A 14,330-nucleotide genomic window follows, 5' to 3' on the forward strand; every position below is an offset into this window, starting at 1 on the left:
TCTGTTGATATTGTATATAGAGTTTTGTTAGTTGTTGGATGTTGTTATTTTGGTCTTCTGTATCCTTGTGATTTTCTGTCTAATTTCAGTCTATCAATTACTGAATGAAGAGAGAAAATTTGAAGTCACCCACCATATTGTGGATTTATTTATTTACTTTTCTTTCAATTTTATCAGTTTTTGCTTCATGTATTTTAAAATCTGCTTTCTGGCTCTGTTTGCTCAGGATTATTATATCTTCTTCATAAATAGATTTTAGAAAATGACAACTAGGTGAGGGTTCAGCCTTTTCTTTCTCTAAGGAGGTGGAATAACTGCAATGTGGGTACAGAGTCTGTTGTAAGGGAGGGCATTTCTTTATCATCTCCATTCCTATAATATTTGTTCTGAAATCTACTTTGTCTCATATTAATATAGCCACCCTAATTTTCTCTTGATTAGTGTTCATATAATGTAACTTTTTTCTTCCCTTTTTAAACTATGTATTTATATTTATTTCTTTTTATTTTAAAGATTTATTTGTTGATTTGAGAGAGAGAGAGAGAGAGAGAGGCTGGGCAGGGTGGGGGAGTGGGAAGCATCAACTCATGGTTGCTTCTCATATGTGCCTTGACCAAGCAAGCCCGGGGTTTGGGTTTCAAACCAGCAATCTCAGCGTTTCAAGTCAATGCCTTATTCACTGTGCCACCGCAGGTCAGGCTTGCATTTATGTTGAAAGTAAGGTTCTTATACATAGCATATAGTTGAGTCTCTGTCTGTTTGTTTGTTTTAATTCAAATACAATGGAATAAAAATAAATGTTCTACAGCATGACAAAAGTTAAAGACAAATGTATACACATATCAGAGACTTGGCTTGAAGAACCAAAGATGACTCTAAGTGCATTCATGAGAATAGCAATGGACAATAGTAGGTGAGGAGAAGAAAGACAGGAATGAAAAAACAATGATCTTCCGAGACAGTGTTCAAAGACAACCCAAAGACTTCCTAGAAACTGTTTTCTGGAGTTTTATGTCGAAGTTCATTTCAAAATGGCTGACCTTCTGTGTGCCTAGAAGACTTTGGGGTCCTCAGCTGGAAAGGAAAATGGGGCTGGGGGACTGAGGGATTGGCCATGCAGGGGGAGAGAATTGATCCAAATCCAAATTGAAGATCATCAACCTGGCTTTATCACATTTCTCGGTAAACACCTTTTCTCTGGTGGTAGTGATGAACCTGCGTTTGGTCAGCTCAGAGGCCAGGTCCCTATAGGGGAGGCTCAGCCCTTTGCCCATGGGCTCTTCTGAGCCATGGCCTTGTGCTCAGAGGACTCAAGGAATTTAGATTCAGTCCACCTGTGAATCTTTTGATACCAGATCAGCTCCGTCTAGAGCCCCTTCCACACCTCAGCTCATGGCCTTGCAAAGAAATGCCCTCCCCTACAACAGACTCTGTACCCACATTGCAGTTATTCCTCCTCCTTAGAGAAAGAAAAGGCTGAACCCTCACCTAGTTGTTATTTTTTAAAATCTCATTTGATACTCTCTGACTTTTAATTGGGTGTTTAGGTCTTTTCATCATTAATATAATTATTGATATTGCTGAATTTAAGTCTACCACCTTGCTAGTTATTTTCTATTTTTGCTGTTCAACCTTACATGCTTTTTTGGGTTTAATTTAGTATGTTATTATAATTTCCTTGTATTCTACTACTGGGTTATTGATTATACCTCTAGTATAATCAATACTAGGTTGATCTAGGGTTTATATAAATTTTTTTTTGTATTTTTCTGAAGCTGGGAACGGGGAGAGACAGTCAGACAGACTCCTGCATGCGCCGGACCGGGATCCACCCGGCACGCCCACCAGGGGGCAACACTCTGCCCACCAGGGGGCGATGCTCTGCCCCTCCGGGGCATCGCTCTGCCGCGACCAGAGCCACTCTAGCGCCTGGGGCAGAGGCCAAGGAGCCATCTCCAGCACCCGGGCCATCTTTGCTCCAATGGAGCCTCGGCTGCGGGAGGGGAAGAGAGAGACAGAGAGGAAAGAGAGGGGGAGGGGTGGAGAAGCAGATGGTCGCTTCTCCTGTGTGCCCTGGCCGGGAATCGAACCCAGGACTTCCGCACGCCAGGCCGAAGCTCTACCACTGAGCCAACCGGCCAGGGCCAGGTTTATATACATTTTAGTTATCAGAATGTACCTTTGAAAAATAATGTACCGGCCCTGGCCAGTTGGCTCAGCGGTAGAGCGTCGGCCTGGCGTGCGGGGGACCCAGGTTCGATTCCCGGCCAGGGCACATAGGAGAAGCGCCCATTTGCTTCTCCACCCCCCCCTCCTTCCTCTCTGTCTCTCTCTTCCCCTCCCGCAGCCAAGGCTCCATTGGAGCAAAGATGGCCCGGGCTCTGGGGATGGCTTCTTGGCCTCTGCCCCAGGCGCTAGAGTGGCTCTGGTCGCGGCAGAGCGACGTCCCGGAGGGGCAGAGCATCGCCCCCTGGTGGGCAGAGCGTCTCCCCTGGTGGGCGTGCCAGGTGGATCCCGGTCGGGCGCATGCCGGAGTCTGTCTGTCTCTCCCCGTTTCCAGCTTCGGAAAAATACAAAAAAAAAAAAAAAAAAAAGGAAAAATAATGTACCATTTCACATACAAGGTAAGAACCTCACAAAAGTATGCTTCCATTTCTGTACCCCTATTTTTGGTGCCATTTTTTATACAGCTTTCATCTACAGATGTTATAAACTCTATGATATATTGTTACTATTTCTGCTTGGGACAGTTCATCATTTTTTAAGGTGTTCACGGAGCACTTTAATGGTCAAACTATTTTCATTTCGTTTGTTCACTCATATTCATGATCTAATTTAGCTAGAACACAAGCTACCTGGGGTGTGAATGTCAGGGATTGTTGATCCCCATTGACAGCGGAGTGAGATTCAAAAAGGGGTTGGAATTAGGCCTAGGTCAGCCAATGAGATCAGAGTAAGCTAGCCTGAAGCGCAGGATCTAACGCTCTTCCCCAGAGCTCCAGGCTAGAGCTCCCCTACATTTCTGCAGCAGCTTGTGCCTCCCTCTGTCGGAGGATAGGTAAGATCTGGCAAAGCAGAGAGGCCTGGGGCGGGGAAGCCTGAGTGGCTGGTGGTTGGAGCCGTGCACTAAATGTGAGCATGTCCTGGTAGGGAGAAGATGTCCTCCATTGTTGCTTCCTGGCCTCGTGGGCTTGACAGGGTCAGGAGGGTTTTGTTGAATGAAGAAATGAAAAAAAAATTATCTTCCATTTTTTTTCAGGCTTATGAATTCTAAACCTTCAAAGCCAGTGATGACCCTTGAGTTCCCAGCGCCAGGCATAGGAAACTGCTAGTAAATATTTATTTAAAAGATCATAGCACCAAACTCAATTCTTTCACAGGTTAAAATAAAAGACAAGGAGTAGAGGGAATGGGCAGTTATTGTTTAGTGGGTACAGAGTTTTAGTTTTGCACGATGCAAGAGTTCTGCTGCAGAATGGTGGTGATGGTTGCAACAATGTGAATGTAACTTGATGCTACTGATGTGCACACTTTAAGATGCTCAAGATGTAAAAGTTATGGTATTTAAAAACTTGAAAAGAAATATGACAAAATAAATACACTTTCTAACCAGAAGAAACAGAACAAGGTTAAACCTGCCTTACTTCTTTCCACTCCCCCAAATGTAAAAGACACCGTTAGGCTGTGCCCTTCAGGAGACCTGGGGGACACAGCACACACCCATCCCCACCTGGATTAACCCCAGTCCTGAGGCACCCAGCCTGGGCTTCAAGATCCTGGGGTATCTGGGTTTTTTTTCTGAAGCCAGGGGCAGCATTAGAGACAGGGCAAGTGGGACAAGGAGAAGGGAAGCCCTCCACTAGACAGTGTCCCCACTGTGCATGCCCTCTGGCTTTTACAAAGCACGGGAGTGGTGTCACATCAGCAAAGCCACAGGACCCAGCCGGTTACACAACCGTGGATGGTACATAACAAGAACAAAAATAGTCACCTGCTCCCCAGAGTTCGTTGTGTGCCAGGGACCTGCCAAGTGCTCTGCCTGCTAAGTCATCCCGTTTAATTCTCCCAGGCTGCGAGGTCAGTCCAGCCGTCATCAACTCTGACACAAGAGGAAACGAAGACACAGCCAGGTAAGCAGCTGGTTCATTCATTCGGTGAGTGCCGCGCCACAAGAAGTAGATTTGACGCTTGAATCTTGTGCTCCAAATGCCATACTTTGCTGTGCCATTGAAGGCCTTCCATGAATGGGGAAATGGGGAAATTGAGTCCCTCAGAATGGCATCCTTAAAGTTGCTCAACCAAGTGATGGTGGAGTTGCCATGGGGATCCAGATCTCCCAGTTTCCAGAATGGTGCCTTTTCTACCCTAGGAGGATTCATCTGAGAAAGAGAAGGTCTAGCCTTTGGCGACCAGAGTACCATCCGCCTCCTACGTGTGCACCCTTGAGGGCAGTGTGGTGAGAGGTATTGGCAGAGCAGTTCTTGTCTCCCTCCCTCCACCTTGGAAGATGTCTCTTTTCCTGCTTTCTGATCCTGACTACTTCATTTTCCAAGGAGAGATGATGGTTGAAGGAGACATCACAGGAAAGGGGACCCAAGCAGAAAATTTCCTAACCCAAGTCTGTTGGGGGTGTTGCGGAGAGGTCATCGGGCCTACAGGGGAGGTGGGTACAGCTCCTACAGAGACTCAGGGTACAGCTTGCCACAGGGGAGAGCCTGTGGAGACACATGTCCCCTCTCCAGACCTCTACATCCTCTTTGTTCAACGGGGTTGTGAGGAGGTAGTTTCTAAGCCTACCTCCCTGTTTCAGGTCAGGTTTCCTAGAAGCAGACCCTGTGATGAGGAGATCTGTGAGACTAGTTTATTGAGGAAATGCCTGCAGGAGAAACTGGAGAGGGAGCTGGGGCAGCCGGAAAAGGAAGAGGAAGAAACTAAGCAGGTGTGATCCCAGACCAGGAGCAGCTTCAGCCATATCCCACCCGCAGCCTGGGAGTCTGTTCCAGTTGAGAACGAGGCAGCTGGCTTTCACCAGTTAGTCCTGACTAAGGGTCTCCAGGGAGGGGTAGAGTGCAAGGGGGCGATAGAAACTCCCAGGTGTTTGCCACACTCTGCTCATGGGGTGAAGTGTCTTCAGTGACTTCAGGTAAGCCCAGGAGAGTTGCAGGGGCAGGTGGTTTGAAAGAAAAGTCAACAGAATTACGAAGTGGGGTCCAGGTCAAAGGGGATCTGGTGGCGCACTAAGAGGGTCGCCTGCACCACCCTTAGGATTCCTCCTAACATTTCAGGATTCTGGGTCTTTTCCAGCAGCACTGAATCAACGACAGAAGGAGGGAGGGACTGATAGATTGGAAGCTTCAGTACTGTGGGAGCTTTGGAGTAAGAATGGAGGTTACAGCATCGGGGGAACCCCGAACCCAGATGTCATAGTTCGGCAGGGCTGAGGGTGCTTGACTCCCTTCCACGCTCTCAAGTCCTGCCTTTATACATGCACAGAGTCATGCACACAGCCGTGTACGCTCAGATATGTGGGACACAGGAACACCCTTTTGTGAATGCATGTACACAGACATACACATGCACTTTTACACAAGCTCGTATTTGCACATAGATACTCTTGAAGAAACATATTCATAGATATGCATGCTTGCTTGCACCTACATGTTCCTGAGCTCATCTCAGAAGCATGGCCAACTAACGTTCTTTTTACTCCTGCTCTGGGGAGGGGGATGGGCAGGCAGGGTCCAAGGCCAGGCCAGTTGCAGCTGGCTACTGAGGATTGACCTTTGGCTGTAATGGCCCAGATCGCGCCAGTTCCAGAACTTAGACTTGTGTCTGTCTGGGGTTGCTTGTGGAGGACTGATAAAAGTGTCTGGAAGCTCAGCTGACATCTCCCCCACCCCTTTCATGTCCCCCAAATTTCTACTCTCACCTTTGACCCAGTCCTTAGACCATCAGTAAGCCAGGGCCCCCTGTCTCCATTGCATCAAGGAGGATCTGAGATCCAGGGAAGGAAATGAACTGGGGCTCCTGACGGGTATCCCCAGTCCCTGATTGGTAGCCTGCTTCCTTTCCAAATGGCAGGAGCAAGCAGCAGGAACATTGTCATTGGGAAGCAAGGGACATCAGTGCAGAGTAGCATCGGGGAAAGCTTTCTGGAGAAGGTAATGTCTGCAATGACTCCTAAAAGATTAACAGAAGTGGATTTGGGTGTAAGTAGGGTAAAAGGCATTTAGCCAGAGGGAACCGCTTATATAAAATGCTTGTTCTAGGGAAACAAGGTGTCCTAGGGAACTGGAAGAAGTTCAGAAGGGTGGGGGTGAGGGGTAGGGAGCAGCTCGGAAGGAAGGCAGGAGTCACACCATGAAGGGCTGTACTCTAGCCAAGGAGCTAGAGGCTGTCAGAGGGCACCGAGAAGCCACTGGGTTTTCATCAGTGGAATAATTTTGTCAGACCTATGCTGGAAAATCTTGGCTCCAAAGTGCAGGGTGGATCTGGGGATGGCTTAAGACAGATTTGAGATGGGACATAGGGCAACTGATTAAGTAGTGGCTAACAGAGGCTTTGAAGGCCAAGAGGCAAAATGAGACCATTAAGTAACAAAACCATTACATAACAAGCGAGGAAACAAATTTCCACAAAATTTTAACGGACAAAATTCAAAGTAATTATGGTAATTGAATACAAACTTGTAATACAGGTCAGTTAATGAAAAGACTGGAATATTTTGGAGGATAGCATTTCTCTTAACTGAGGCTTAAAGTTAGTAGCATTCCCCACTATCTTTTTAATTGAAAACATTCATCTGTAAAAATCATTCTTAGTTCACAGGTTATTCAAACACAGGCTGAACCCTGGCCTAGACTAGTGGGGCCTGGCTGAAAGCAAGCAGAACAGTGCTTGCATCTCCACCACTACTGCCATTGCTTAGAGGTCACTTCTTCCAGAGGGCTCCAGCTAAAATATACCCTTGTTACTAGGAGACACTGAGATCCTTTATCCAATAGGAAGACACAAAAATAGGAACATCTGTAATCATAACATCTCAGGGCAAGAAGTCCTTCTCCAGTCCTCTCCCAGGGCAGGAGTAACGTAACATGTGTTTCTTGGAATTATACCATATCCCAGATAGGGAAAATCACTTGCTTGAGGTCACACGCAAGTTGCTGACAGAGCTGGGATTTGAACCCAAGTCTCAAGGTTCCTAGCTGGAGTTCCTTTCCCTACCACCATGTCCCTGCCATGGACTCCTGATAATATGGTGGGGATTAGCACATGGGGAAGGAGTAGTGTCAGGACTAACCTGCCCAAGATAAAATGCTCTTCAGGTTCCTGCCTTCCCCAAATAGCAGTTCAGGGACCAATTCTCTCATTTACATACATTTGCATATATAATTACCAGATGAGAAAACTAAGGCTCAGAAAGAATGAATAACTTGCTTGGCATGTGTAGTAGGTTAAAAAATGGCCCCCCAAAAGATTCACATCCTAGTTCCTAGAACCTATGGATGTTACGTTAAAAGGGATAAGAGGGTCTTTACAGGTGTGACTAAATTAAAGGTTTTTAAATAGGAAGACTATCCTGGATTATCTGGAGAGGCCCTAAATGTAAGACAGCCTTGTCCTGGTAGCTCAGTTGGTTGGAGCATTGTCCAGATATGCCAAGGTTGCAGGTTCAATCTCTGGTCAGGGCACATACACAAATCAACCAATGAATGCATAAATAAATAAAACATAAATCGATGTTTCTCTCTTCCCCCCCCTTCCTCTCCCTCTAAAATCAATCAACAAATAAAATTTAGAATAATAAATGTAAGGCAAAGCTAAAAAAATATGTATGTATACTAACTTGCATACACACATATTTATACTTATTTTTTTATTTATCCATCTATGTCTATATTAAACTAAACATGAAGTCATACTGATGTCTCCCACCCTAATCTCTCAATATATGGACCATTCTAGCCTTTCCCCCTTGCTTATCTGTAACCTCCTCCAAAGTGAGAAAATTGGCCCCTACCATCCACTTACTTACTTGAGCAAGCTCAGTACACAAGTACAGTTTCCAAATTGTCAGCCTGGACACCCACAAGAAATTCACCTTTACCAATTATGGTGGGTGTTTATGTACATTTTCTTTTAATATTAGTCTTTTATTGTGACAGACACAGAGAGAGAGACAGAGAGAGGAACAGATAGGGACAGACAGACAGGAAGGGAAAGAGATAAAAAGTATCAATTCTTCATTGCAGTTCCTTAGTTGTTCATTGATTGCTTTCTCATATGTGCCTTGACCGGGGGAGAGGACGGGGGGGGGGGGGGAGGAGGCTACAGCAGAGTGAGTGATGCGTTGCTCAAGCCAGAGACTGTGGGTCCAAGCTGGTGAGCCTTGCTCAAACCAGATGAGCCCACGCTCAAGCTGGCAACCTCAGGGTTTTGAACCTTGGTCTTCTGCATCCCAGTCCAATGCTCTATCCACTGTGCCACTGCCTGGTCAGGCTATTTTAATATTAGTCTTACAGTTTCAAGGTCAAAACACTATTTTCTAAATTTGCTTAGGTCAGTTCTTCCCACTCAATCCCTTTAGTGAGAGTTCCTCATTAATTTGTAATATATATAGTTACGATTCTTTCGTCACAGTCTGCATTCCATCCTGAGATTCCCTCAATTTCTTGGTTGAGTTTTAAAATTTAATTTCTATACATTAGAGTTTTATTCTTTGTGGGTTTTAACAAATGTGTAGTCATGTATGCACCAGTACAATACCATCCAAATTTATCCCGCCACCGCAAAGAATCCCCTACGCTCCCCCTAGTCAAAAGTTCTCCCTCCTTGAATTCCTGACGGCTCCTGATCTGTTCTCCAGGTCTATATTTTATCCTTTTCCAGAATGCCATGTGAATAGAATCAAATAGGATGTATGTAGCCTTTTTATTCCAGCCAGAATTAAGATTTATTTATGTTTTTGTGTGAGTTAATAGCTCATTTTCTTTTATTTCTGAGTAGATTTCATTCTCTGGATATACCATACTTTGTTTAACCATTCACCTGCTGAAGGACATCTTAGTTGCTTCTAGTTTTTGGTAATTATAAATAAAGCTATAAATATTGATGTGTAGGTTATTATGTGAATTAATTTTTAAATCAGTTGGCTAAATACCTAAGATCATAATTATTGTGTTATATAGTAAGCTTCTGTTTAACTTTATATGAAACTGCCAAAATGTCTACCAAAATGCTGTGCCATTTGAATAAATTAGTTACTTTAAATTTCACAATTTAAATCTAACTATTCTGTTCTTTTCCTTTGTTTCCCAAGCTGGTAGTCAGGAGGTCAAACTCACAAGGCCAAGAACACAGACTTTGCCATCAGATCTGAGTTCAAATCTTGACTCCAAAAACTTAAAAACCATTTAAAAACTGGATGTCCCTTTAGGCAATTAGGTAACCTCTCTGAGCCTCATACTGGAAATGAGCTTTTCACGTATTCATCCTGTCACAGGTTGGGTTGTCCAGGAAGCAGATTCTGAGATGACGTTTAGCCTGTAGGATATTTCTTAGAAAGAACCCTTGGGGTGAACACCTTTACAAGAAAGGGAAGGTAGCAGAATTGGGTAGAGGAAGAAGTCAAACTGAATAGCCCATCAGGTTGTCCCGATTTGGCCTGAGGTGGCCAAGTCTTTATATCCCATCTGGATCAGTCATTGCATCAGCTGCCCTCACAGACACAGCTCTCTGCAGCTGGGACAGAGTGTCCTTCCTTGAAAGTGAATCTGGGTGGCATATCCCTGAATCCACCACACAAGGTAGAGTGGAAAGGACACTATGTAAGAGCCAAAGATCGGTCCTGACTCGGCCACTTGCCAGCTATGCGACTTCAGGCCAGTCCTTCCCTTCCCCTGCCCCTCAGCTTACCCAGACACGAGTGGCTGACGGCCCCAACCAATCTGTGTCTAACACTTTGCAGTTCACCAACCACTTCTGTGCATTTTTATTCACAACAACCTGACAATGCCAAGAGTTAGTCACCCCAATGAGTTCTGGGTCAGTGCTATTCCAGTGTGGTCCAGGGACCAGAGTTTATCCATGGACTGCTTGTGACTGGTTTCTGACGAAGTATAGAATTTGAGAATAATTGTTGAGAACCCTTACAGCAGCAATTTTCAACCTATGAGCGTCATTGAGATAATGCACAAAAACCATCCCATCTGGAGTTCAGCACATAGTAGGTTCTCAGTAAGTAGCTCAGAGCGCTGACTCTGCCCTTCTGTGGGATTATTAAAGAGAGATGCCCAGTTCAGCCTAAGGCACCCTCTGGCCCTCTGGTCATGACCCATTCCAGCTCAGGGACCTCCCAGGGCTCCTTCCTACACTGGAGATAAATCCCTGGCTCCTTGACTAGACATTTGAGTTTCACCAGCCAGTAAGCAAGACAAAGGCAGAGAGCCTATCTGCCTTGTTCACCACTCCATCTAGATAAAAATTTACTAATTGAAGACCTAAACTCCTAGCCTCCTGTTCCCTAAAGCTCACCCTTATCTTCTGCCCAACACCATCAACAATCGCCAGTGCAACCTGCATTTGCCTGCTTCCTGCCTCTGCTTGCTCAGCAGCTTTCTTCCTCCTGCGCCTGCCTCCTGAACCCCAGCAAAGCACAATACCCTGTGAGGCTGAGCCTGGCCACATGCCACATGGCTGTTAGCAGGGCTGTGCTGGTGGACTCCGGTCCCACCTGTCACAATAAAGCAGTGTCAGACGGCTGGGCCCCCACAGACCCTTTGTCCCCACTGGATAATGATGTCTGAGAACTTCTACCCAGATCAAAGGGCAGCCTGATTTCTAGAGGAGACTCAGGCTCTCCCCATCACTTGAGGCCTCAGGCAGGCTCTGGGGGCTCTGAGGAGTGTCAGCAGGTGCTGATTTAATAACTGAACCCTTCTATGTGCAACTCCTGACCTGCTGTATTAGTTGGGGGGTCAACTGCTATACCAAATACTCCTAACCTTAGTGGTTCACCACACAGGCATTTTTTGCTCTCATAAAACCCTGGATGAATAATATACCTATTTGGAACTCCCTTAGGCAGTTGCCCTTTGATATAGGGCTGTATGTGCCTTTTATTTATTTATTTATTTAGACTTTGGAGAGGGGAGAAAGAGAGAAAAAAAGAGGAGAGTGAGAAAGAAAGGAGAGAAGCAGGAAGCATCTATTCATAGTAGTTGCTTCCTACATGTGCCTTGACCAGGCAAGCCCAGGGATTTGAACTAGCAACCTCAGGCAAGCCCAGGGTTTCAAACTGGCAACCTCAGCATTCCAGTTTGATGGTTTATCCACTGCACCACCACAGGTCAGGTTGTATGTACCTGTCTTGTATTGCTGTCATCTTCAACATGAGGCCTCCAAGATGCTATGAAAGAGGGAGACTCCTCTTCCCTCTGGCCCCTCAAGTCTTTCCCCAGCCTCATCCCTCATCCTGGCACCTTCAAGTCTAATGGCTACCTAGGACTCCATCACCACCAGGTCAGGGGGGGTCGTCATTTCCACCTCGGACCTTTGCTCAAATTGTTGTCCACCTATTTGAGGACCTTTTACATGGGCAGTTCAGCTTCTGTCCTCCAAGCTGGCCCCCAGTGATCTCCCCTTTTGGTATTTGCACCCTTGTATGGAGTGTGGGCTGGACTTGGTGACTCACACCCAGCCAACAGAATAAGGCAGAATTGATGGTGTGTGACACAGAGGCTCGGTCATCAATGGCAGTGTGGCTTCTGGACTTGCTTGCTCTGGGAAGAGCTATATCTTCGGCAGCTCTATGGAGAGGACCAGCTGTCTAGGGACAGAAGCCTTCCGCTAACAGCCAGGCAGGAAAGCTAGGGAGTTGACCCTCCAGCTCCATACAAGTCTTTAGAGACTGTTGCCCAGCCAACGGCTTGGCTGCAACCTCGCGAGAGACCTGTGCCACAACCCTTCAGATACCTGACCTTCAGAAGTTATGGGACAATAAACGCTTGTTGTTTAAAGCAGATCAGTTTTGTAGTATTTGTTATGCAGCAATAGAGAACTAATTCAATCACATCTGGAGGCAAGGTGGTCTTTTCTCCTCACTCCTGACTCGGGCCCAGTGTGCCTGGCCAGAGGAAGCACCCACATGAGAGTTCATTTATGCCACCTACTCACATGCCCCAGGACACAGTGGCATGGAGCTGCTCCAGGTCTTGGATACATCATGGTCCTCAGGGGGTTCTCAGTCTCCTGGGAAATAGAGGAGTCCACTCACGCATTAATGACCCTGCCTTTTTCACACACACACACCCTCAGGTAGCCTAAAAGAGGGATAGCTAACTCTGATTCAAGGCAGTGGGGTGGGAGAGGGGGGTTTGAGGGTGGGTGGGCTGTGCTCAGGTTCTACAAAGGCAGTGACCATCAGGGGTGAGTGATTTATAAAGTTGAATGTTTTATTGTTAAACTTTCTTTTTTATTTTTTCTTGTAAGGCTATTGTGTCACTATATAAAAATAGCACCAGCACACTCTGTATATTGCAAAATTGAGATAGTATTTTTCATCATCTGACACGGTAACAATTAACAAAATCTTTTCTACATTACCAGTTATTTCCAATGGAAAGATCACTAAGTAGTTTGATCCAATTCCAGAGAAGAATGTAATTAAGGTACAATATTATATAAGGTTTAGAGTAACAACGTTATCCTTGAGTTACATAATTTTTATAACTAGATTTTACCACAGATAACTTCAAGAATTCTGAGTATTAGAACTGTAGCCTAGCCTAAAAATCATAGGGTGGTGTGGAAAAGATGCCTATTGTGTTTATCTGCAATCATTAGAATGTTAAAGGGTATTTTCTTTCAATAGTATTGTTGCAGTTTCTTTTTTCCACTGGTATTACTAAAAGTTGCTTTTTTAAATCTTCTGTCCACCACTAATATAAGACAACTATGCTAGATCAAGTTGTTATATCCTACTTTATTTAGGGGGTTCCATTTTCACTCCTCAATAGATTTTATGTATTTCGCATGTGCTTCCTCACTCATTAGTTCATCTAGTTCTGAAGGGTCACTCGGTGTCATCTTGACCAGCCAACCAGCTTCATAAAAAGATGTGTTGACAAGTCCTGGATTTTCTGCAAGAGCTTCGTTCACTTCAGTTACTTCTCCTGATAGAGGAGACTAGAGTTCACTAGCAGCTTTCACACTTTCCAAAGCATTAAACTCATCTTGTTTTTTCCATTGTTGTCCCAATTTCAGACTGTAGTCTTACAGTAAACATCTCCCAATGCTTCCTGTGCAAAATTGCTGATTCCCACTGTTCCAATACTATTTTCCGTCGCTACCCATTCCCGTTTCTCTGTGACCTTACGCAGCATGGAGAGCAGATTGGGGCTGACGTGCTCCCAGGCCCCAGGGCGGCGGCTAGCAGAGGCAGTGAGCAGGCTGCAAGTGGCCATTGGCAAAGCCATGTTCACAGGAGTGAGGGCGGGGGAAGTGAGGTGTGAGGCACAACTCCTCGGCCACCCAAACGACCTGGGGTGAGTGATCTTGACCAGGTTGAGGAAAAGTGTGTTCTGGGGAAAAGGACTAAAGTGCCCCAGGACACAGCGGGTCTGAGAACAGAGTGCACTCTGCGAGCAGCAAGGGGCACAGAGGGTGATGTGGTACAGGGGGAAGGTCTAGGAGGCGAAACTGATAAGGTCGAGGGAGAGGATGAGAGGGGCTTTGAATGCCGGGCTGAAGAAGAGTTTAGACCTCTCCGGGGGCACTGGAGACGAGTGAAGGGAGTTGGGTTTGGTTTGGGAGAGAGGACATTGGCGCTGTATGTGGGTAGGCTGGAGGCAGGAGCATTCGTGCATTTTCACCCAGTGACCACCCAGGTGCTGAGTGTGTGACAGAGGAAGGGAAGGCTGGGAAACCCCTAGCTCAACCAGAGGACATAGGGAAGGCTTCCTTGAGTAGGTGAAACCGGTATTGAAGGATGAGCAGGAATTACCCAGAGAAAGGAGGAGGCAGAAGAGGGGAGATGGCATTCCAGGCAGAGGGAACATCATAGGCAAAGACCCGAAGTGAGAGAGAAAGAGAGAACTTGTGGCTGACACATGGATATGCAAACGGTTCAGTCTGGCAGGAGGGAGCGCATGAGTGAGGGAGGAGGAGAGATGAGGATGGGGAGGATAGGGCCAGATGGTGGAGAGCGGCGAGGGGCAGGCTAAGGAGCTTGGGCTTTGAGGAAGATGTCTTCTGTTTTTGTTGACCCCTCCAGACCGACTCTCCACTGTGTCCGTCCTGCTCCTTCCTGGGAGACCTACCTGCATGGACTA

This window comes from Saccopteryx bilineata, chromosome 1, assembly GCF_036850765.1.
Source record: "Saccopteryx bilineata isolate mSacBil1 chromosome 1, mSacBil1_pri_phased_curated, whole genome shotgun sequence".
Taxonomy (NCBI): domain Eukaryota; kingdom Metazoa; phylum Chordata; class Mammalia; order Chiroptera; family Emballonuridae; genus Saccopteryx; species Saccopteryx bilineata.